We start from the raw sequence: 25,706 nt of genomic DNA, 5'->3' as shown, positions 1-25,706 counted from the left end.
GCTCCCCTGCCTGTTCGGGCGGTGCTCTGCGGTTGTCGTCACCAGCCTACTAGCCACCACCGATCCCTTTTTCGTTTTCTGTTTGTTTTGTCTTATTAGTTGCGCCTGTGTCTATTTGTGTTTTCTCGATGGGCTTCCTTATTTAAAGTTAGTATACCCACCCTTGTTTTGTGCGGGATTATTCTTGTGTTACGTGTGTGTGTTATTAGGTGTGTTTGTGCTCTGGACCTGGTACCCTGTGTTTTGGTTTGGTCCATATTTTTCCACGCCCTGTGTTGTGGGCATTGCTTTTGGTGCCGTATTAAAGTGCACTTCTTCCTGTGGAACTCTCTGCTCTCTGCGCCTGATTCTTCCTCACACACCTAGTCCCTCGTGACATTACCCCAAACCTTAATGGTGCACTTTACAGAAATTGGTTCGCAATTTCCTGGTTGCAAAAATTCTAATAGTTAGACTAATTTCAGTTAATGTGACCAAACAAGCAAGTATAGTGTAGAGGATCATTTTACCATCGTAATGCTGTGAGGTATCTTTTCCATAACCTAAAAATATTGTATTTTCAGCTGTTTGAAGCTGGTGTACAAAAAGTAAAAGATGCAAAAACGAAACTTAAGAACAGGAAGCATAGAAGTAGCGCACATAGAACAGATCTACTGCTTTCAATGAGAATGACAGATCTATAACTCAATTTCTATGTTAATTTTGTCAGCCCCCAATAAGTTACATATTGTAGCTTTAATCCTTGGAATGAGTGCTTAAACTTAACCCTTAACTTCAAAATATGACGTTTGGAGTAATGGAACGCTACAGGTAGAATAAACCTCTTTAGAATGACATGGCAGCCAAAAATGTTGCATTTATTTTCGATAATACCGATTACCCCACCGAAGACATTCTTTTAAAAAGTGTACTCGGTCATAACAGACTTTATATGGGCAAGTACAATTCATAGCATAAAAGCAAAGTTTTACATCTTCCTGAGTCTGAGGGTGGTTTTAACCTTACAGACTTGAAATTGTATCAACTCGCTACTATAGTACTATAGTACAATATAGTAATATAGTATATACTTGCAATATAGTTAAATGCACTAAAGAGGAACAATTGGTAAAAATTGAAGATGTGCATTCTCACCCCAGAATCTTTTTACATGTCTATTTTTAAAGGATAAAGCTAATAACATTAACAACTTCATAGTTAAGAAAACAATCATATGGAAGAAAAATTAATATATTTTACAAGAACCAATATCACTCCCTGGAAACAAAACCCTATGGAACAATCCTTGGATTGCTTTTCAGAATTCATCGATACATTGGTCCACATGGAAAATTAAAGGCATAGAAACTGTAAATTACCTGGTAATAGGAAATACATTTATTTCCATGACAGCTTTAAAAAGCAATTTTAGGTTGGCCAATGTAGATATTTTAAAATGCATCCAATTTAAGTTTTAATCACAAAATGTTGATTTGAAATCTTTTCGACATCAGAGCAATCTTGAAGGAATCCTATTTGAGTCAGGAAATGATATTCATATAATAGGTAAGCTATACTAAACCTTGCAGAGAGCCTATACAACTGACAATCTTTTTTTTCTTTTCTTTAAAGTAAAGTATTGGAACCAAGATTGAAAAATAACTAATATTGGCACAAGATGGAGGGAATGATGGAACATAACTAATGAGGTTACAGTTAACAAAAATGTTTTTTTGTTTTTATTTTATTTATTTTTTATTTATTTCACCTTTATTTAACCAGGTAGGCAAGTTGAGAACACCTTTATTTAACCAGGTAGGCAAGTTGAGAACAAGTTCTCATTTACAATTGCGACCTGGCCAAGATAAAGCAAAGCAGTTCGACAGATACAACGACACAGAGTTACACATGGAGTAAAACAAACATACAGTCAATAATACAGTATAAACAAGTCTATATACAATGTGAGCAAATGAGGTGAGAAGGTATGCTTAATCCAGTATAAATTAATGTATATACATATTTTTTATACAAGATAGAATTAACAAATTCTACAGCACAATGGCAGAGTCATGTCCAAAGTGTAAAACTACTAATAACTCAATAATTCATGCCTTCTTGGAATGTTACTAATCAAACGTTATGAGCAGAGTTGGATAGATGGATGACAAAGGTACAGTGCATTCGGAAAGTATTCAGACCCCTTCACTTTATCCACATTTTGTTATGTTGCAGCCTTATTCTAAAATGTATACTTTCCCCCCTCAATCTACACACAATACCCCATGATGACAAAGCAAAAACATTTTTGTGTTTTTGCAAATGTATTATAAATACATTTGTGATCATTTTGACCCCACGGGGTGAGATCTTGCGTGGAGCCCCAGATCGAGGGAGATTATCAGTGGTCTTGTATGTCTTTCATTTCCTGATAATTGCTACCACAGTTGATTTCTTCAAACCAAGCTGCTTACCTATTGCAGATTCAGTCTTCCCAGCCTGGTGCAGGTCTACAATTTTGTTTCTGGTGTCCTTTGACAGCTCTTTGGTCTTGACCATAGTGGAGTTTGGAGTGTGACTGTTTGAGGTTGTGGACAGGTATCTTTTATACTGATAACAAGTTCAAACAGGTGCCATTAATACAGGTAACGAGTGGAGGACAGAGGAGCCTCTTAAAGAAGAAGTTACAGGTCTGTGAAAGCCAGAAATCTTGCTTGTTTGTAGGTGACCAAATACCTATTACCATAAATTGCAAATAAATTCATTAAAAATCCTACAATGTGATTTCCTGGATTTTTTTTCTCATTTTGTCTGTCATAGTTGAAGTGTACCTATGATGAAAATTACAGGCCTCTCTCATCTTTTTAAGTGGGAGAACTTGCACAATTGGTGGCTGACTAAATACTTTTTTGCCCCACTGTAATCTCATTATTGTTATTCTTATTGTATTACTTTTTCGTTATTACTTTTTATTTTAGTCTACTTGGTAAATATTTTCTGACCTATTCTTGAACTGCACTGTTGTTTAAGGGCTTGTAAGTAAGCATTTCACGGTACAGTCTACACTGTTGGTTAAGGGCTTGTAAGGAAGCATTTCACGGTACAGTCTACACTGTTGGTTAAGGGCTTGTAAGGAAGCATTTCACGGTACAGTCTACACTGTTGGTTAAGGGCTTGTAAGGAAGCATTTCACGGTACAGTCTACACTGTTGGTTAAGGGCTTGTAAGGAAGCATTTCACGGTACAGTCTACACTGTTGGTTAAGGGCTTGTAAGGAAGCATTTCACGGTACAGTCTACACTGTTGGTTAAGGGCTTGTAAGGAAGCATTTCACGGTACAGTCTACACTGTTGGTTAAGGGCTTGTAAGGAAGCATTTCACGGTAAAGTCTACACTGTTGGTTAAGGGCTTGTAAGGAAGCATTTCACGGTACAGTCTACACTTGGTTAAGGGCTTGTAAGGAAGCATTTCACGGTACAGTCTACACTGTTGGTTAAGGGCTTGTAAGTAAGCATTTCACGGTAAAGTCTACACTTGTTGTATTCGGCGCATGTGACAAAGTCACAGCAAAAACCAAGCAATGGGGTCGAAGGAATTGCTCCGAGACAGGATTGTGTCCAGGCGCAGATCTGGGGAAGAGAAGCAAAACATATTTGCTGCATTGAAGGTCCACAAGAACACTGTGGCCTCCAACACTGTGGCCTCCATCATTTTTAAATGGAAGAACTTTGGAACCACCAAAACTCTTGCTAGAGCTGGCCACCCGGCCAAACTGAGCAATCAGGGAGAAAGGCATTGGCCAGGGAGGTGACCAAGAACCCGATGGTCACTCTGACAGAGCTCCAGAAATCCTCTGTGGATATGGGAGAACCTTCCAGAAGGACAACCATCTCTGCAGCACTCCACCAATCAGGCCTTTGTGGTAGATTGGCCAGACTGAACCCACTCCTCAGTAAAAGGCACATGACAGCCCATTTTGGAGTTTGCCAAAAGGCAACTAAAGGACTCTCAGACCTTGAGAAACAATTTCTCTGGTCGGATGAAATCAAGATTGAACTCTTTGGCCTGAATGCCCAGAGTCATGTCTGGAGGAAACCAATGCTCCGCTCACACCTGGCCAATACCATCCATATGGTGAAGCATGGTGGTGACAGCATCATGCTGTGGGGATGTTTTTCAGCTGCAGGGACTTGGAGACTAGTCAGGATCGAGGAAAAGATTTACAGAGAGAACCTTGATGAAAACCTTCACCAGAGCGCTCAGGACCTCAGATTGGTGCTAATGTTCACCTTCCAACAGGACAACAACCCTAAGAACACAGCCAAGACAACACAGGAGTGACTTCGGGACAAGTCTCTGAATGTCCTTGAGCAGCCCAGCCAGAGCCCGGACTTGAACACAATCAAACATCTCTGGAGAGATCTGAAAATAGCTGTGCAACGATGCTCCCTATCTGACCTGACAGAGCATGAGAGGATCTACAGAGAGGAATGGGAAAAACTCCCCAAATACAGGCATACTAAGCTTGTAGCATCATACCCAAGAAGATTAGGCTGTAATCACTGCCAAAGGTGCTTCAACAAAGTACTTAGTAAAGGGTTTGAATACTTATGTAAATGTGATATTTCGTTTTTTTATTTTGAATAATGTGGCAAACATTTCCAAAAACCTGTTTTTGCTTTGTCATTATGGGGTATTGTGTGTAGATTGATGAGGGGAAACAACTCATTTTAGAATAAGGGTGTAACGTGACAAAGTTGAAAAAGTGAAGGGATCTGAATACTTTCCAAATGTATTGCATTGTAAATGTACTTTTAATTTGTCTGTATATTTCAAGACATGACATGAGGGTGGAGTGAGATACCTGATGGGTTGGACAATACTCTTCTTATCAATTATCTTTAAAAAAGTATACTCAAACTGGAAATCATCCAATCCTCTGTCATTCACACAATGGAAAGGTCAAATGCTTTATTGTCTAAAAATTGAAAGCGCATTGGCGACAGAGACCAGTTTGAGTCCATGTGGCAGAAAGTGATAAGGGCGCTGAAGATACGGGTGGGGGCTAGTGGGTCTGGGCAGGCATGATGTTTGTATGATGTAGTCGTGTGTATGTGTATGTTTGTATTGTTTATAAAATATTAAATACAATCTAATTAACAAAAATAAATGGAATGATACAGAGCATTAGGAGCAACAAAAATACTTGGAAATTTGACTTTTTGGAGCAACTTAGAAATGTGAAGTTTGGAGGAAGTGGATGAGTGTATTATTCTGAAGTGATACTGTGAGAACTCTCTGCTCTGGGGGGATGTAGGGCTTTAGAATGATGCCTCATAAATTCATTATGGTTATGTATATGGCCAGTTGGATGGAGACTGTGAAGAGTTTCAATCATATTCAGTGGCTGATGATTGCATTATTTGAACTTAATTAGTATGACAATCCAATTAATTAAAAGTTGTATTTTTTTCTGTTATTTATCAACTTGGACAAACAATAACCGTTTTCTGTGAAAATAGTTAAGATTGTTACGATCTTAATGAATTCCGTTCTTAATTAATTAATTATTCATTCATAATTAATTCAATATCTTGTTTTCTTCATTTACAGCAGGTGTCTCTAAGGTCGATCGCAGTAGCTCGCAGCGCACATGAGTAACTTGCCAAACAACTGAAAAGACATGCAATTTTCACGTGTTCCACCGCAAACTATCATAAACATATCTCACAAGTATCACAAGCTCCCACCTACTATCTAATCAACGCAACATTATCCCACCCCTAGTTAGCCACTATTGGCTTAAAAAGCCAAACCTAACACAATATATGCCAATTAATTTCCATCAATATTGCCCGTCTGTCTGTGGGGTGCGCGCGTTTGTCGATCAATCAGTGTGTAGCCAATTTATGTTATAACCATCTTGTGGGTTGACAGAAATACTTTCCACAAAACCTTCTCAATTAAATGTAAATTGCAAAATAGGCTAACCTGGCAGAAGTATAACATGAGTAAGTATATAATTGGTATCTATTATTTGTTATTTGCAGCAGCAGTACAGAACCATTGCTATACCAGCACATTAGACAGTACAATCCCCACTCGCTAGATACACAATTAAAGGGCCAGATGCGCTCTTCCAGACCTAAAAAAAAAAGAAGAATTCTGATGTGATTTAATCATTGACATGGATCCAGAACATCCGATTTCGTTTGTATTTAAAACTAGGAAAAATTAACTGAAATATTTTTTAAATGCAGATTTTAAAGGGCACCCTTTAGAGTTGTTTATTAATCATTATTTTACCTGGTTTATTATCAGAACATAGCACTACTTTGTCTTTTACCCTAAGGACTGGGGAGGAGATGCAGGGGAGAAGGTAAGAATATGCCTATTTGAAAATAATTAGTAGGTCATGGCATGTTGCATTTTTTAAAAGTAGCACTCATGCTAGAAAAGGTTGGGGACCCCTGATTTACAGAATGTATGCATCCCATGCTACTTATTTGCATATGTGAAGTACACATGGAAAATGGATGTAAAGAAAAGTGGGAAATACACAAATAAAATGACAAAAGAAGCCCTAGATAATGTAAATGACAGAAATAGGATTGTACTCCGATAAGGGAGGCGTTTGTGATGGTTCACAATTATAATAACTAAATTAACAAATTGAGATTATATAAAATGGTGGAGTTGAGAAAAGGTCCCATCCTTTAAGAGTCTGTAGAGAGCTGCTGTAGTTGGAGGAAATGAAGTGTGACTGTAGCAGGGCAAGCTACCTGGGATCCATGCATCTCCTCTGCTTTAAAGGAGAGAGAACACTGTGTGTGTGTGTGTGTGAACAAGAACACTTTCTGCCAAGCCATACTGATCTGTAGATAGTACAGGAACAAGCCTAGATCAGCACAACTGATAGCAAGAATAAGACTTTATACCTCATTAAAACACTAACTGGTTTCAGAGGTTACACAAAGGCCATGGTCTTCATAATGTGCAGAAATATGTATCTACGCCTGGAGTTAAGCAATCGATGAAACCATGTTTACTGTATGAGACAGCAAAGGCACTTATATGAATTATAAATATACCCAGCGTGCATGGCAAGCCAAATCAGGAGTGCATTATGTGAAAAGGGTCAGATGAGAAGTCCTCTACTCTAATGTATATCTGAGACACTCACAGTGTATATTATCTTACTGTAAAGCTTTCTGATCAGGTGTAACCAGAGTGTACAGTGTGCTAGAGGCACTCATGGCTAGAGCCACATTGAACATTGTCAGACTTTATTACACAAAGAAGAAACAAATCAGTGAAAAATATTTCACCACTTCAAATTCACACATTTCTGTCTACAGTATATTCCAATTTGTTGGCAAAGTCAAGCCGGTGATTTAAATGACGTTCTTTTATGTTGCTGTTTATTTCAGACTACAGTCCCTCCAGGTGGAAACTGAGGAAGAGCACTACAGATCGTGTGTGTGTGTGTGTGTTCATACGCCGTGCAGGTTGTGTTTTTACACATATGAAAGGCAGCTAAATCTATGAGGCTGATCATGTGTGTACAGTCAACCCTTTAAACACTGCCAGCATCCTCTCTGACTCAACATAAAGTACTGCATTCACCTTCTACCTCTTTCAAAAACAGCATCTCTCTCGTGTTAACAATGTTTTGGTTATGATTGTACTGTTGGTTAGAGAAAAACTGAAAGACGACAATTACATTTTTTGAGGGGCATGTTCACACACAGACATACCCTCCCTCTTCTTCTTCAGGTTCACCTTTGATTGCACACACCTAACAGAAACTCACACAACCATCCCATCTGCGAGCCCACCTCCCATTGTTACCTAATGGTCCGTAGATCTAACATGCAGCGTTGCGATACAGAGGAGATTGAACAGAACAAATAGACAGCTCATCACCAGGCCTGTGGCTGCAACCCTTGTAGCTAAAGCTTCACCCAGAGAGGAAGGTAGGGCTAGAGATAGAGGGGTAGAGAGAGAGCAGAGCCATCCTTCGAGCAGATAAGAGACCCTTATTGAGGTGAGGGAATAGAGGGTCATTCAGCCATTTAGGATTGTTCCCTCCTTTCTTGGTCTTGTTTTCTCTCTCTTTCCCCACCACCCAATAGTTTCAAGCCTCTATTAATTTAAAATCATAAATACCTTCCATATGATCTGAATTTATTGATTATGTAGTTGTCTTAGATTATGTAGTCCAAACTTGTGTGATGATTTTGTCTGGTCCTATATTCATACAAGAGGAGAGGAAAGCATATGATGAATACCATGCTCTATGCTATTTTGTTCCTGTTTGGCCATGAAGTGCTTTGGACAAAGAGTCTGGGACAACGTAATAAACCCTTGACTGTAACAATACACACTTGATTACGGAGTCTGTCTGAATCCATGTATCTTTTCAATTAGTGTTACAAAGAATTGTTGAGCGGTGTCTGGGGACGGGTCTTCTCACAAAGCTCTCCAGATCGAATTCCATTGTCTTCTCACGGAGAAGGGAATCATTTGTTACATCAGCTGAATGGCTTACAGTCAGTGCTTGTTAAACACAGAAATACATGATTCTGTAAATAAAGAAATTGTATGTGTGCAATTAAATAAATGTACTTTTTTTTCATATTAAAATCCACACAAAGTGACAACCTTGATCATGCTCAGTGATAAACATGTTGAAGAACAGTACGAGGTAAAAAGTGACAGGTATAAAATAGATGCCTGGCTAAATGTCTGTTTCATTTTGAAGACGGATCCTTTAAGGTAACCCCATCCAATGTGGCATTCAGCCACTTGACAACCCCCCCACCCAAATTTCCATTAGTAATTGGCTGATTGCTGTATTAAATGGTGTATTAAACGAGCCATCCATCATGGTCCTTAACAGCGTGACATAGAGCTGGAGGGAGCACTGTCCACTGTGCTGCCAGACATGTCTGTTCCACAAACAAGCCATGTTCAGCAGTGGCCTCTATATGGCCATTATGGAAAGGACTTTCTAACCATAAAGGGAAGTACAACTCTGGAGGTGTTAATAGAGTAGCTGATCATCATTCAGAAAAATAAATAAGAGTTGTCTTCACTTTAATTTAACTTCATTTAATTTAGCTGTTACCTAAATTCATGTCCACCTGTTATTCAGGGAAATTGCAGATTTTTTTTCTTCCTTTCTGTTAGGTTCCTATGTGTGTTATTTATCCCACAGTGTCTACAGGGCTGGCTGGTATAGGAGAGCAGGCTGAGATTACAATACCCAGAGGGTCAACCCTATTAAATCAATGGCATCAGTGTCAGGGCCACAAACAATGACTGGGCACAATCTGTCAGAGGGTGTGTGTGTCAAATCAAATCACGTTTATTCATCACATACACAGTTTACAGAAGGCATAAAAGGTGCAGCGAAATGCTTATGTGCTAGCTCCCTCGACAATGCAGTACATGAATCATTAATCAATAATATCAATGAAAAGAGTCAAATAAAAAATAATAAGTCAAGTCAGATGTGTGTGTGTGTGTGTGTGTGTGTGTGTGTGTGTGTGTGTGTGTGTGTGTGTGTGTGTGTAGAGTGAGACTCGCTAATAGCTGGTGGAGTGCTGCAGCCTGATGAATAATTTATTGAGAAGTGTTTGTGCTGCCTGCTCTCCTCTGCCCCATCCCCTCCTCATCTCCCCCATCTTTCCCCCTCATCTCCTCCCCACCCCCTCTCCGCTCCCATCCTCCCTCCTCATCTACTCCCCACCTCTCTGCTCTCTTCACCCATCCTCCCCCCTCCTCTCCTCCCTACCCCTCTCCTTTCCTCTCCTCCTCTTCCCCTCCCCCCATTCCCCTCGTCACTGAAAAGCAGGACACAGGGAGCTAACATTTATGGAAGTGTTATATTGATAAGTGTCTTCATCCCACATGTTCCTTATTATTGCAGAATCAGATATGTACTGGGTTTGCGTAATGAGAGGGTACACATGGCATAGGCTGAGATAAATCAATATAGAAAGCATTAGACCACTTGTCTTAATAGCAACATAAATGTATTTAGTGGCTAATTATAATGAGCGCTAGTACAACCAGGGCTTACAGCTTTCTCTCCCATATTATAACAGCCAAAGAAAAGTTATTCAAAGTGTGTTTTTAATCTGGATTTGGATACTCAGATTAAGTGTCTCATATAGAGATGATTAGGATTACATTAATTACACAAATCTGTAGAGGATCATACTTGAGGTTTCCTTTGATCAGAAAAGGTTTCTACATTCCAGCGAGACACCACCAAGGTTTAAATGCAGCGTCAGACATCAGAATGTTGTAGAAAATGTCAGCTGTTCTAAAGTTGTCTCCGACATGTCTCTTGTCAATCAGATGTTTTCTTTCTGGGCACAGGGTCATAGCTGTTTTACATGCTGCTGTCTTCTGTCACCCTTTAGGGGAAACAGGTTTTTTTTGCGCCCAACAACCTTTAAAGAAGTTCTGCTATGGTAGGGAGAGACTAGTACAGACAGAAGGGGCAACTGTGACGCCATAGAAAAACACATGAACTTATTATTAAAGGCTGGTGACATTTTGGTCATAATGACCTTCATCAATGTCTCTATGAAGAGTGCGTCATCACCCTATCAATCTTCCCTCTTCTGCCCCCCTCTTAGATCCCTCACACAGTTTAGAGAGATCATGAGGATGATATCTTAGATAATAGTTTCACAGCTGACAGATTGTTACCCTCTTCTTTTGAGTTTGTATTACTCTGTGTAGGCTCTCTGTGTCTCTCTTCCTGCTCCCCAACACTCCCTGTATGAACAAACAAGTTTATCATTATTGGAAGCTATTTTCTCCCAAGTTACCATTCTCTCAGCAGACATGATAATTTGTGCTTTTCATGGGACAGAGCAGGGAAAGTAGGGTGTTCAGAATGCTGACGCTTTGAGACCTCTTCTGTTCCCCCATCTCTGAGTCTGTGTCAGCTGTCTCGCCTTCCACACACGCACATACACACACACACACACACACACACAAACACACGTACCTATATACACACACATGCACACTCACACACCATCCCCTGTGCAATGACAAGAAGCTGCACAGCCTGCTTATTAAAATGTCATGATGAAAAATATCCTGTTTTGTAGTTGTGGTCTGGAACTAGGAAACATCGTTCAGAGTGTATTCTTCAGTTGGGAAAGAACTCACACCCACACAAACTCACTCACTTGTACATTCACTCACGTGTACACATACACACAACCTTTTCAAGGCATGCACACACTGACACACATACCTACAGTTGCAATACATTGAAGCAATTCAACACACTTTTAAGTCCCAGAATAGATTATACATACATACATACATACCTTGGCTGGATAGCCAGTTGGTAAGCCTAAGGTATGTCTCTAGAAGTTTTAATAGAGAAGAGCCATCTGTATGTTTCATGGCCCTGAAGCTAGATAACTGACGAGACAACCTGGACTCAGGGGTAGACATAACATAGTAAATGTAAATCTCTCTCCCTCCATTTAGTGTGATATGTTACATTTCATACGGCATGTATTCATTTGTGGGTCTCCATTTCAATGACATGTTACAAATTACAATTGATATGATATGTTACGATTTGCAATTCATACGATAGACTGGGTTAACTGACAATGACAGACTGGGTTAACTGACAATGATAGACAGGGTCAACTGACAATAACAGACAGGGTCAACTGACAATAACAGACAGGGTCAACTGACAATGACAGACAGGGTCAGCTGACAATGACAGACTGGGTCAACTGACAATGACAAACAGGGTTAACTGAATGATAGACAGGGTTAGCTGACAATGACAGACAGGGTCAACAGACAATGACATACAGGGTTAACTGACAATGACAGACAGGGTCAACTGACAATGACAGACAGGGTCAACTGACAATGACAGACAGGGTCAACTGACAATGACAGACAGGGTCAACTGACAATAACAGACAGGGTCAACTGACAATGACAGACAGGGTCAGCTGACAATGACAGACTGGGTTAACTGACCATGATAGACAGGGTTAACTGAATGATAGACAGGGTTAGCTGACAATGACAGACAGGGTCAACTGACAATGACAGACACGGTTAACTGACAATGACAGACAGGGTTAACTGACCATGACAGGCTATGGCTTCACTGCAGTAAAGAAACTTTATTTTCTCTGTTTTTTGTTTCCACCTGTGACACACATACACACATACACACATACACACACATGCACGAGCGCACACACACACACACACATACACACTGACAGGAGCTTGGACAGAGAGCCGAGAGAAGCAATTAACATGCTCATTAAGCAGAGGAAGACATTACGGCACTTTCTGGAGCGTTCCCTCTCTCACTGGGCTGCCAACTCCTACCGCTAGCTCCCTTATCACCAGCAATGTGTGTCTGCTTGTTTTTATGTGTTTGTGTGTTTCTGCATTCGTTCCTGCGTGTATATCCATTCGATGGTGTGTGTGTGTGTGTACATTCTCCTGCAACGATTGAGACACACACAAACACACACACAACCAGTCATTTAGTGAGTGTTGACCGAGCTCTGGCCAATGGTGTCGTCTCCCGTAGGGCCACGCAGACGACCAGCGGGAGAACTGCCGGAACCTCTGCTCCATACCTGCTTATCCTGCTCTCTCTCTAGGAAATGACAGGCAGACAGGCAGAGGTGTGAATAGACCTATTGGATTGAGGAGACAATCAGATGAGAGACAATCATATGAAGCAGTGGACCAGAGACAAGTGGTTGCAGTGACCTTGACTGGTCTAAAGGAGAGGCAGGCCCAGTGGAACCTACCCAACTACTGTCACAACAGGCACTGAAGCTTAGCTTTCTTCTGTCTTCGCTGCACTACTGAATGATGTATAGGGACAGATATAATGACTAGAATAAATAGAATAGACAAACACCAGGAATAATATTGTTCCTGTGTCAGTCCAATGTGTGGAAGTGACTGTGGTAAGGAGAAACGTATTTTGACTTAACACTGACTCAATGAATCCTTGGCTGCTAGATATACGGATGGCACAGTAGTACTTGTAGCTTGGAACTAGGCAGTGTCTGTATGGGTTTGGTGAGACTGTGCAGTGTGATTAATTCCACCATCAGAGCTGTGACATGATGATGTCACGCGTCATAATAGCATGACTGTCTGTATCCAGACAAGTGCTCAGTAGAGCCATATAAATTGTGTATCATTGCTCACTGTGATTTATCACCAAATAGTTTGATCTTATATATATTTTTGTATCTTTCTACTTCTGTTGAGTGAACCAGATTGTTATATTGACACAACCAGTCTACAATTATATGGAAGGTAAAATTATCTCAACACTTATAGGGGTCAGAACCAACAGATTATATAAAGGAAATTATCACAGCTGAAAGCGCATGGGGTATTTCCTTAGTCAGGAGTCTCTAAATACTACTGGGTGTGCAGGCTTTAGTTCCAACCCAGTAGTGCACAACTTATTTCAACTAATCCAGGAAGAAAAGCTTCCCTGACCAGAGCCCTGACCTCAGATATTATGCGTAGTCATGGAATGTTGCAAAGGTTGTGCTCTTCAATGCTTTTGTGTTTCTACAAAAAGGTGATTCTCTCTGCAACTCCCAGTCTGTGTTCAGTGTGACTCAGCAGAAAGGGAGATAAAGGAAGAAAGAGAGAAACGTGGAGAGGAAAAAAGAGAGCGAGAGAGATAGAGACAGAGGGTGAGAGAGAGAGGGAAGCCTCCCTCCTCGGGTTGGGGTAAGGGAGAGCGTGGATTCCGTGACTATGGCTGACTGTAATTCAACAGGACTGTCATTGCTCATGAAAGAATCATGGCGTATAATCAAATCTGAGTAAAAACCCGACGCTCGGCCCCCTGGGAGGCTCCTGGCGCCTGAATATTTAATGTAATGGAGGCTCTCGCCACCATGGAATCTCTCAACAGCTCAGGATTGCGTGCAAATATTGACTGTAGCGCTGAGGGCTGAGGGCAGGGCCGGGGGTGGGCCGGGGGGGTATGTGATGTGTGTGTGTGTGTCATCCATGAAGCCTGAGTGAGTTTTATAAATAATGGTAATGAGATGTGACACAGCACACAGCAGGGGGGCTAGCAGCCACTCATAACCTGATACTAGAGAGATGTCACAGCCAGCGCTAACGCAGGCAGAGAGAACACCAGAAGATAGGGACAGAGAGAAGGAAGGGAGGAGAGGAAGGGAAAGAAGTGCCTTGATGCATATGAATCGACAAATGTGTGTTGTGCCTTCCATGAATGGAGCTCAATTGTAGGTCTGAGGAAACATCAAAACACAATCCAGGACTGACAAGCAGCGGGAGAGGGGAGGAGGGGAAGGAGAGGAGGAGGAGGGGAGAGAGGAGGGGGAGGGGAGAGAGGAGGAGGAGGGGAGAGAGGAGGGGGAGGGGAGAGAGGAGGAGGAGGGGAGAGAGGAGGAGGAGGGGAAGGAGAGGAGGAGGGGAGAGAGGAGGAGGGGAGAGAGGAGGAGGGGAGAGAGGAGGGGAGAGAGGAGAGGAGGAGGGGGAGGGGAGAGGGGAGGAGGAGGGGAGAGAGGAGGAGGGGAGAGAGGAGGGGAGAGAGGAGAGGAGGAGGGGGAGGGGAGAGGGGAGGAGGAGGGGAGAGAGGAGGAGGGGGGGAAGGAGAGGAGGAGGAGGGGAGAGAGGAGGGGGAGGGGAGAGAGGAGGGGGAGGGGGAGGGGAGAGAGGAGGGGAGAGAGGAGGAGGAGGAGGGGAGAGAGGAGGAGGAGGGGAAGGAGAGGAGGAGGAGGGGAGAGAGGAGGTAGAGGCTGGGGCTGGAGGCTGGCTCAGAGGTCTGCAGTGCGGCTACGCTACAGGCCCTGCTAACCCTCCTGGACGTGAGGACCTGGAGCTACACTGAACATACAATTCAAGTCGGAAGTTAAGATACACCTTAGCCAAAATCATTTAAACTCAGTTTTTCACAATTCCTGACATTTAATCCTAGTAAAAATTCCCTGTTTTAGGTCAGTTAGGATCACCACTTTATTTTAAATATGTGAAATGTCAGAATAATAGCACAGAGAATGATTTATTTCAGCTTTTATTTATTTCATGACATTCCCAGTGGGTGATAAGTTCACATACACTCGAATAGTACTTGGTAGCATAGCCTTTAAATTGTTTAACTTGGGTCAAACGTTTCGGGTAGCCTTCCACAAGCTTCCCACAATAAGTTGGGGGAATTTTGTCCCATTCCTCCTGACAGAGCTGGTGTAACTGAGTCAGGTTTGTAGGCCTCCTTGCTTGCATACGCTTTTTCAGTTCTGCCCACAAATGTTCTATAGGATTGAGGTCAGAACTTTGTGATGGCCACTCCAATACCTTGACTTTGTTGTCCTTAAGCCATTTTGCCACAACTTTGGAATTATGCTTGGGGTCATTGTCCATTTGGAAGACCCATTTGCGACCAAGCTTTAACTGATGTCTTGAGATGTTGCTTCAATATATCCACATAATTTTTCTGCCTCATAATGTCATCTATTTTGTGAAGTGCACCAGTCCCTCCTGCAGCATTATGGCCAAACAGTTCTATTTTTGTTTCATCAGACCAGAGAACATTTAGCCAAAAAGTACAATCTTTGTCCCCATATGCAGTTGGTCACCGTAGTCTGGCTTTTTTTATGGCAGTTTTGGAGCAGTGGCTTCTTCCTTGCTGAGCGGCATTTCAGGTGATGTCAAGATAGGACTCGTTTTACTGTGGCTATAGATACTTTTTCCCCTGTTTCCTCCAGCATCTTCACAAGCTCCTTTGCTGTTGTTCTGAAATTGATTTGCACTTTTCGCACCAAAGTGGTGTTTATACTTGCATACTATTGTTTGTACAGATGAACGTGGTACCTTCAGGCGTTTGGAAATTGCTCCCAAGGATGAACCAGTGTTGTGGAGGTCTACCATTTTTTCCGAGGTCTTGTCGGATTTCTTTTGATTTTCCCATGTCGTCAAGCAAAGAGGCACTGAGTTTGAAGGTAGGCCTTGAAATACATCCAGAGGTACACCCCCAATTGATTCAAATAATGTCAATTAGCCTATCAGAAGCTTCGAAAGCCATGACATCATTTTCTGGAATTTTCCAAGCCTTTTAAAGGCACAGTCAACTTAGTGTCTGTAAACTTCTGACCCACTGGAATTGTGATACAGTGAATTTTAAGTTAAATAATCTGTCTGTAAACAAGTGTTGGGAAAATTACTGTATAGAGCTCAACCACTAATACACTGGCTGCATGTGAACTATCATCACTACAGACCACCACTTATTAACATGAATACATTAGTAATGCACAAGGAAATGAGGTAGTTAGGAAAGTTTACTTGAAGTAAGGGCTGTTCTCAACAAATTGGGTTAGCTAAGTGTATTCTGAACAATAGGGTGTCTTCGGTAATAGGAATGAAAGAAAGAGCAATTATTATTTACTGTAACACATCAGTCATTTGAGCACTGTAGACAGACAGTGAGAATCTAACTCTATCTGTGTGTATCTGTCTGTGTGTAATGTGTTTGACTGGATCTGTTTGCATATTATCAGCCCTCTCAGACAGGGTAATTGAGGCTCAGACTGCTTTTGAGTCTGTCTGAGAGGAACATAACTGCATCTCCTGACTAATGTAGAAATCTGATCTGTCTACAGATCTACTGACTGTGTGTGTGTGTGTGTGTGTGTGTGTGTGTGTGTGTGTGTGTGTGTGTGTGTGAGAGAGAGAGTTTGTGTGTCATCACACTGAGTTGTTTTATTGTTTATAATAGTTGATTTACGCTAATCAGTGCATTACCTGACTGTCTTCTCACTCCAACCAAGAGCAACACAGTAAAGTTTAATGACAGGGGCTGCTAGCAGGTAATTAGACTGCTGCCCCCGGGGTGGAACCAACTCACTGTTTATGGTGCCGGCCTGCCTGCCTGTAGCCCCATCTCATTCATAGGAGATAGCCTTGGTGCCTCTCTGCCTCCCTGCAGAAGTGTGTGTCAGAGGGGGCCCAGGAACAGATGGTTCAGAGTTCATAACATAGCTGATAGAGAGAGACACCTCACTCTGTAGATAGCAAAGACCACATCACTGTGCCTACAGTAAGTCGAGAGGGTACAGTAGATGTCCATTGGTGGTATAGAGTTCATAACCCTCTGCTCTACAGCCATACTAACCACAGTCCTCTCAGGTGCTTATCTTTTCTAACCTCTTTCTGTTGGATTCTCTGAGTATTATTATTATATGTTGTTGTGTGCCGCATGTCATGTCTGACCTCTTTCTTTTGGGCTCTTTAAGTAGAGCCAAGCACACAACACAGTACCATAGGGTAGACTTTGCCTATTGTAGCATTTATAATACATGCATTAATGCACATACAGGAAGGCCATGCATTCTAATGTCAGACTTACTTTTGTTATGTTACAGGTTCTCAAGAAGCAGTGCCAACAAATACATATTAGAAAGGTTCTACATCCTTCCCTTTTTTGTTTTTCAAAAGTGGCTGTGTGTGTGTGTGTGTGTGTGTGTGTGTGTGTGTGTGTGTGTGTGTGTGTGTGTGTGTGTGTGTGTGTGTGTGTGTGTGTGTGTGTGTGTGTGTGTGTGTGTGTGTGTGTGTGTGTGTTCGTGTATTCTTTGTTTACCATAGCTATTTACCTTGCCCAACCCTCTGAGGGAATGTTTGAGCTGGGCCTGTTCTCTGGTGGGGAGAGATGTTGTTTAGACATACAGATGCCGTATCTTAATTTGAGCCAGATTGCTACAGATATAGGATCTTAATTTGAGCCAGTTTGCTAGAGCAGGAAAATAATCCTGCAGCAACAGGAAAGGCTAATTATTATGTATAAGGGCCATTTTATAGGGGTTGATACATTTTTCGTTAGGGCAAATCAAGTCTGAAATTTCAAAGTGAAAATTACAAACTTTAGAAACCTTTTATCAACTCAAATAAACTAAACGTTTGCATTTCCTTCTGTGCATGAAAATTCTCAGCAACGAAGTCCCTCCTGCATTCAGATCCTACATTTGTACAGCAGGAAAATAATCCAGCAGCAACAGGAAATGTCAATTATTATGTGTATTATGGACATTTTTTGTTAGGGCAAATCACGTCTGGTATTTTAAAGTGGAAATTACAAACTCTAGAAGCCTTTTTAAACCGCGAATACACTACAAGTTTACAATTCCTGCTGTGCAGACAATTGTCAGCAACAGTGATCAAATTAAGATCCTACATCTGTAGCTGTGGGAACACATAAACAGCTATCGAGCCGTACACAGCTACACAGCTCAGTGCAGGCTGCAGACATCATCCAGGATGTAATTACTTTCAGAGGTTGCAAAAATAACAGATGGAAAGGTGACCTTTTTATAATATTTATTTATGCTTGAAATTGAATCTCTCCCTGTCTGCCCTTTGTGAAATGAATGAGACAAAACTGATGGTGAAGAATTAAAGCTGTGCAATGGTGAGAGAGGTACATTTGATGAAACCTGCTGCAAGAGAAACCCTGCGTTAATCTGCTAACTGTTTTCGTGTTATCATAGTTTGGGAACAGTTCTGTCCAAACAAGTGAACAGCATGAAACATTTTACATGTTTACATTTGATTAGGATCCACATTAACTGTTGCAAAAGTAGAAGCTACTCTTCCTGGGGTCCACACGAAACATGGCATATTACAGGACATTAATAGACAAGAACAGCTACAAGGACAGAACTACATACATTTAAACGGCACAAATAGCTGACATCAATACATACACACAAAATATCTAGGTCAAATACATAGATTTGATTATCTATCAAAAACATTCCAATTAAACCTGAAAACAATTCTCATGACAAAGTGGTTGCTCATCTCAGAACAGCAAAGCTAGGACGTCACATTTTGACTGCTGTCACAAAAAATATCCTATTTGTCACTAAAACGTCCAAATCCCTCAAATGTTGTTTCCCACTGGGTATGTGCTGTGTAATTCTAACAGCCCTCCTCCCCATGTCTCCTCTCATCTCCTCCTCCACTAACACAAAGCTAATTTGCTACTCTCACCAGCGAGGGTTTGATGTCTCATCGTGGTGCGAGCTAACAGAATTATGTGAGAGAACAGAGAGAGAAAATGTGTGATTTGAGAAGGAGGATGATTCATCTTGATTACGGTTCTCTCCCTAACAGGCTGAATCCATCATAGCCCTCAACGTATGGCTCTGACTGACTGACAACTCACAGAATTACCCTTCCCTCAGCTGCCTGTACAATTACTATCGACAAAGCTGTAGAATCATTGAGAAGAAAACCTTTAGTCAAAACTTTCACATCAGAAGTTATGCCGTTGATCAAAGTTGTAGGCCTATAGAGACAAAAACGAAAGTAAAAAAAACAATGACCGAAGTAAATGTGTGTGCTTGCTAGTCTTGAAGTATTTATGGCTGTGAAATAGTAGTAGTAGTGGTAGAGATGTCGGATCTCAATTTGATCACTCTTTTGTTGCTGAAAATGTTCCTGAACAACGGGAAACGCGAACGTGTATTTGAATTTTTAAAAGTTTGTAATTTCCTCTTTGAAATGTCAGACTTGATTTGCCCTAACAAAAAATGTATAAATTACTACAAAAATGACCATGAATTATTATCCACATTATAATTCAAATGTCCTGTTGCTGCAGAATTATTTTCCTCATGTGGCAAACTGTCTCAAACTGATCCTCACTTTGGAATTAGACATTCATCCATGTTTCTCAAACGTCAAATGTAAAAGTTGCTCCATACATCACATTTCAAAGTGTTTAAGGTTAAGTTTAGGAATACAATTTCGAATTTTTAAGGTGAGGGTTAAGTTTAAGCATTAAAGTGGAACTGACAGCGTTTTAACTACTTTGCAGATATGAAACAAACAGACAATCACAATATCAGTCAAAAATATAAAATTCCCTGCTTATGCGTTATTAGAGGTTTTAAAAGAGGTTTTATTTGACAAAAAATGCAATGACACAAACTAAGACATTGTTGGCAGAACAGATGGATGCAGTTCAAAACATGATTAATACATACATTAATACATTTATTGGTAGTCCAACAAATATTACTATCAGGTTGTAAATACAGTTGGCCTGGAACGTTGTTTGCTGCCTCCAATCATTCAGTTTCAATGACTCAATATTCAACGTTTACATCGCGGAGTAGAGGAAAGGTGTACAGACACATGCCACAGTCCTATCTAGGCAGTCTGGCTTTGGTTTTTAAAGCTTGACAATGAATAACCAAGAAACTAAACTGGCAAACAAAACAACATGCAAAGGCCTATTACAGCAACATTTGAGCAGTAACCTAGGTGGTTGCTCAGCTACAAAACATTTTGAGTGTACATACAGCAATGCTGCATTCAACCACGCCAGTGGTTGCTCAGCTACAAAACATTTTGAGTTCACCATACAGCAATGCTGCATTCAACCACACCGGTGGCTGCTCAGCTACAAAACATTTTGAGTGTACATACAGCAATGCTGCATTCAACCACACCGGTGGCTGCTCAGCTACAAAACATTTTGAGTTCACCATACAGCAATGCTGCATTCAACCACGCCAGTGATCCATGCAGTGCAAAAAATGAAAAACATGTTTTAAGTTTAAATGTTACAACAACCTAGCTACGTTTTTGTTATTTGGGGTTATTAAATACTTTTTTTGATTAGAGTCGCAGTATATTATGCACATCTGTAAGCATAGCAGCAAAGTCTGGACAAATATTATTTATCTCATCTTTTGTTTTAATATGTTAAAATGCTATATGAAGCCTAGCAGGGGTCTTAGGCACTGCATCCCCTGGTTCGATTCCAGGCTGAATCACAAGCGGCCATGATTGGGAGTTCCATAGGGCAGCGCACAGTTGGCCCAGCGTCGTCCGGGTTTGGCCGGGGTAGGCCGTCATTGTAAATAAGGATTTGTTCTTAACTGACTTGCCTAGTTAAATAAAGGTTATATATATATATATATACATACATATGTGGACATATGTTTTTCAAATAAAACAATGTCCACCTTAGGTTGCGGTTGCAAATCGGCTATAAATCGGCCCGCAAATTCATTGTGTTTTTTCAATAGACCCCTGGTCTACCGTATCTATTTATGTAGCTAGCAATTTTTTTAGGAATCTAATAACAAGAAGCTTAATGTTAGCTAGCTAGCTAGCTGCTGGGATGATGTCATGTCATTGGAGGAGTGAGTGAGTGACCGACTTTTTCCCCTCATTGTTTTTTGGTTGCACAGCTAGAGATGCAGGTGTCATTTGCTTAGCTAGCAAGAAATGTGAATCGCTTTGCCAGCTAGCTAGATAGCTATGCTGAATTTGAACGACTGTTATCCACAGTTAGCATATCTCTTAGTTGTCAATCAAATGTATTTGGTATCGATCAAATGGGCAGTTGTGTAAACGTGGTTTGGGACCAGCATGCATTGGCAGGCAAGCTGCTGTTTATCAAATGTTTGAGAGTGTTTATCTAAAGTTCCCTCGTTAGATTTTAGCTCATCTCGCTCTGGCTAGCAGTAGTTGTTGATCTTGTTGGTGTTGATGTGCATGGGCAACTGAGGGAGAAATAGCCTTTTCATGGTTGTTTGACCAATAGGACTGTGAAGTTCCCAAATGTAAGCGGACTCTTGTGGTATTTTCATATTTGCAGAAATCAATTCAGGTGTATTTTGGAGCTTTTGGTGAATGCGTTCTAATGATCTAAAGTCAGCTGTTGCTCCTGCCTGTAAACACACAGTCCAGTTCAAAGTGAATGAGGACAGGCCCTTGTGGCAAATGGCTTATTGAATATAGGCCTAATTTACAGTAGCTCCGATTGGCTATGGCGCACCGGTCTGAGTATTCTCCAGTCCTGGGTTTTAATTACTGCAGTGTCTGCTAATTGTCCAAACACACTCTATATTGCTATAGAAATGTAACAAATGCATTACTCTTCATCCTTCCCAAATATTCGATGAATTCATGAAAATGTGAAAATGACCATATCTATGTGCTGGCTTGTTGGGAAATGTAAAAAAAAGGTGTCATATCCTTCCTGGGCGTGTATATGAACAGATTTTAATAAGATTTCATGTTGCTAAAATGCTGTCAGTTCCTCTTTAAATTCGAATTCTCAAGGTTAGGCATTAACTCCAAATGATTAAGGTAAGGGTTAAGGTTTGGGATGAACTTAAAAGATATATATAAAAAACTACTTTTAAGGTTTGGAAAAGGCAGATGCTTACATCCATCCCCGTCTACAATGCCCTATCAAAACCAAAACCTACTTTTTGCCCCTAGTGGCCAGTTTCCACGTCATCTCTCGACGTCTTCAGACATGGAGGGACGTCAAATACTGACTTGTATCACGGGTGACCTGGCTGGAAATGAATGGGGACACAACAAGCTTTATAGTTTAGAAAGTATGAATGGTAGCAAAAAGCTGTGTTGAAGCCAGCTGAAGAGTCATTCTTCACATTTCAACGTTGTGTTGGTGTTAGTAGCTGAAACGCTTCAAGAGCGGTGGCGAATGCTTTTTTGCCTTGAAGTCTGTTGAGCTTTTATGCATGTTTTAAGCGGTTGTAGTTAAATAGGTACAAATAGCATCAAAAATCTGTATTCAAGCAATCGATTGTGAGTCATTCTGCACATTTTAAAATTGGTTTGGTGTTTGTAGCTTAACCGGTTGTAAAGAACTTACAGTCCAAACTGTTTTTATGGGATTTATACAAATATGGCTGTGGTGTGAAAAGCAAACACACCTAATGATTGACAGGGGGTTAAATGTTGCACTTTAACCAATATTGATTCAAACTACAAACAGTGTATTTAAGTCTCTTCTACTGGTCTGTTCACACACACCACACTGTTGACATCAGTACACGACCACTCCAGCATGCATGTACGCACGTACTGTATGTATACACACACACACACACACACACACACACACACACACACACACACACACACACACACACACACACACACACACACACACACACACACACACACAGTTTAGGCTAAAAGACGTGCTATAGAGATGGGTAATTGCACATACTCCAGTCCTACTTTAACACTGCGCCTGATGAGTCATTTGAATACATTTTGAATAGGGATGATTATGTGTGAATGAGTATTTAAAGCCACAGGCCGTCGACAGAGAGGACAAGATTGTGAGCTGATTGCTGTTTAAACAGACGTCATGCCACTCTATCTAGAGAGAAACCATGTACCGTTGTCAGTCTCTTTCTCTGAGATGAACCCTGCTGCTCCTATGGTAAGAAATAAAGAACCATTCATAGTTGTTAGGTAGCCATGTTTCAAGCTTACAATCGCTATGTTTTGGTACTGAAGTGTTTAAAGTGTTTAATGGACAGAACAGCTGTGTTTGGAATGAAACCTTGGTGTTCCGTAGACTGTATGGAAGGACTCAGTAGGATAACAGATGTATCACAGTTTAACACCATGATGATGAAAGAGAGTTGATGCCCCTCCCTCTAAGTCTGTTTATGTTGATGTTGTGGAGAGTTGTTCACTGTCAGGACGATACTGTTGTTGTACAGACCTACTCCTCTACCGACGCAAGTTTTGCAGAGTGTGTTGATGTGGATGGGCAGTTGTCAAGCCTGAGGGGGAAGTATCTATGATTAGAACCGTCACAGTTGGGAACCACAATCTGGGTCTATTTTAGAGATCTCAGATGAGTACACCATCAGGGAACGAGAGACGGGTCCTCATCTCCACCCACCAGATAGACAACACACACACACTCACACACAGATAGACACACACCCGTTGTGGTAAAAAGGAGGACACCTCAATGACAGAGCTATCACAACTACTCAGAGAATTCCACAGCTCATTTAAAGCATCAACAAACTACTGCATCAGCACCAGAACATAAACAAGTAAACAAGATAGACTGCCAGGCATTTTACTTGGCCAATAAATGTAGTTATATGATAATTTATAAGAAGCCTAGCTTGAGGCCTTGTGTTGTGAAGTTAACTGCCTTCCCTCTCTTTGTTTATCTTCTACAGGGAAAAAAAGAGCTGCATGATGTTGTTTCATACATCTAATTTAAAACACCTCTCCATCCCTCCTGGGATTCCATCCATCCTTTCCAGTCCTCCATGCAGTCTGTAAATCCTTCCTTCATTCTGTTGGGGCCAGACAGGTTGTGGGATTCATCAGGAGGATTAGAGGGTTCGCGCTTGTACGTCGTGATGAAAGACAAACAGACAACGGAGAGTATATACAATCCCTGTCTGTCTTTCTGTCTGTCTGTCTGTCTGTCTGTCTGTCTGTCTGTCTGTCCAGGGTTCTATAGGCCTCCAAGCCCCCAGGGTCCACCCTGACTGACACCCTAAAGAGAGGCAAAGGCACATGATTTTGTTACAAAATTTCATTGTTTTGGTTGGCCGCTTAGTGTCAGAATGAGCACAAGTTTAAAGTTGTGATATTTTCTGGGTGTGCTGTCAGATGACGAGTAGAGATCCATATTATCTCTCAAAATACTTTTGTTTTTCAGAAACACTATACAATTCCTCTGGAGTAGTTTAGTTTGCTGTCATGATGCTCTGGCTCCTCTCAAACACCACACTGTTTTTATTTAATTTCTCTCTGTGATATGTGTGAAGGTTGTAAGTGTTACTCGGGGCTGCTTTGCTCTGCTCTAACAAGGCAATGTGCTTTTCCTCTGTGTGTCAATATTATATATAGATATTGTGGTGTCAATCACGCATCAGTCAGATCACTTGGTTTCCATGCCAACCCATTACTCAAGGCCCCTGGGGGTCCTGTGTGTTGTGCACTCAGAGCCCACCTGCTGACTTGGCATCTGTTTACATAACAGACCCCCTAATAACAGTAAAATACCCTCCTGCTGTGGCACATGAACTAGGCGGGGTGCGGTGTGTATGTTTGTTTGTGTGTGTGTGCTTGTGCGTGTGTGTTTGTGTGTGCATGTGTTTATTATCACCAGGTAGTAACCCAGGTATAACCAGTCTCTACTGAGATGAAGAGTTTGTTTATCAGAACCCAAATTAACTCCATGGACTCTGTCCCACCCTGAGCATAGTAAGCTGTTTATTTTATGTGTTGGTTGGGGCGTGATAGTTACTTGGGTGGGTCATCTAGGTGTTTTGTATTTCTATGGTGGCCTGATATGGTTCCCAATCAGAGGCAGCTGTTTATCGTTGTCTCTGATTGGGGATCATATTTAGGTAGCCATTTCCTCATGGTTATTCGTGGGATCTTGTCTACGGATAGTTGCCTGTGTGCACCAGTAGCTTCACGTTTCTTTCGTTTGTGCTTGTTTGTTTTGTTTTGCTGAGTTTCGGTTTATTCAAATTATGTGGAACTCTACTCACGCTTCGCCTCCTCCCCGCACTCGCCCTGAGGTGCGAGTCATCAGCCCGGTGCCACCTTAACAGGTCCCATCAGGCCTCCAGTGCGCCTCCACAGTCCAGTACGTCCTGTGCCTGCTCCCCGCACTCGACCTGAGGTGCGTGTCACCAGCCCGGTACCACCAGTGCCGGCACCACGCATCAGGCCTCCAGTGCGCCTCCACAGTCCAAAGCTTCCGGCGACGTTTCACAGTCCGGAACCTCCAACGACAGTCCACAGTCCGGAACCTCCTGAGACGGTCTACAGTCCGGAAACTCCTGAGATGGTCCACAGTCCGGAACCTCCTG

The sequence above is a fragment of the Oncorhynchus kisutch genome, linkage group LG26 (assembly GCF_002021735.2).
Source record: "Oncorhynchus kisutch isolate 150728-3 linkage group LG26, Okis_V2, whole genome shotgun sequence".
Lineage (NCBI taxonomy): Eukaryota > Metazoa > Chordata > Actinopteri > Salmoniformes > Salmonidae > Oncorhynchus > Oncorhynchus kisutch.
The sequence above is the reverse complement of the archived record's forward strand: the minus strand, read 5'-3'. Positions refer to the sequence as shown.